The sequence below is a fragment of the Trichechus manatus genome, unplaced genomic scaffold, assembly GCF_000243295.1.
Source record: "Trichechus manatus latirostris isolate Lorelei unplaced genomic scaffold, TriManLat1.0 scaffold00008, whole genome shotgun sequence".
Classification (NCBI taxonomy): Eukaryota; Metazoa; Chordata; class Mammalia; order Sirenia; family Trichechidae; genus Trichechus; species Trichechus manatus.
In genome coordinates, this window is record NW_004443944.1 from 13,598,001 (window position 1) to 13,598,401 (window position 401).

Genomic DNA, 401 nt, shown 5'->3' on the forward strand with positions numbered 1-401 from the left:
GCCGCCATTTTGGCTAGGGCAGGTTCGGGGACTCGCTCTCAGGCGCTTGTATTGTCTGCTGAGGGGAGACGCGGGATCAGCCCCCTCCCCCGCCCGTTGCCGCCGCCGCCTCCGCCGGCCCGGTCTCCCCTCCGCCGCCCGCCGGGATCCATGAGCTGAACTCCCGCCCCCGTCGCCGCCATCTTGTGCCCCCTCCCCCTCCCGCAGGCAGCGCTAAGGGGGATTTTGGCGTCTCCTCAGGCACAGCTCCCTCTCTCGGTCCCCGCTGCTGAGGAGCGAGAGGAGCGCGGCCGCCGCCAGCCTGCCTGCGCCGGTGAAGCCGCCTCTCCCCACACCCTCCGTCTCCTCCCTCCGCCCCTCCTTTGTCTGCACCGCTCGACGACGCTGCCGCCGCCGCCGCC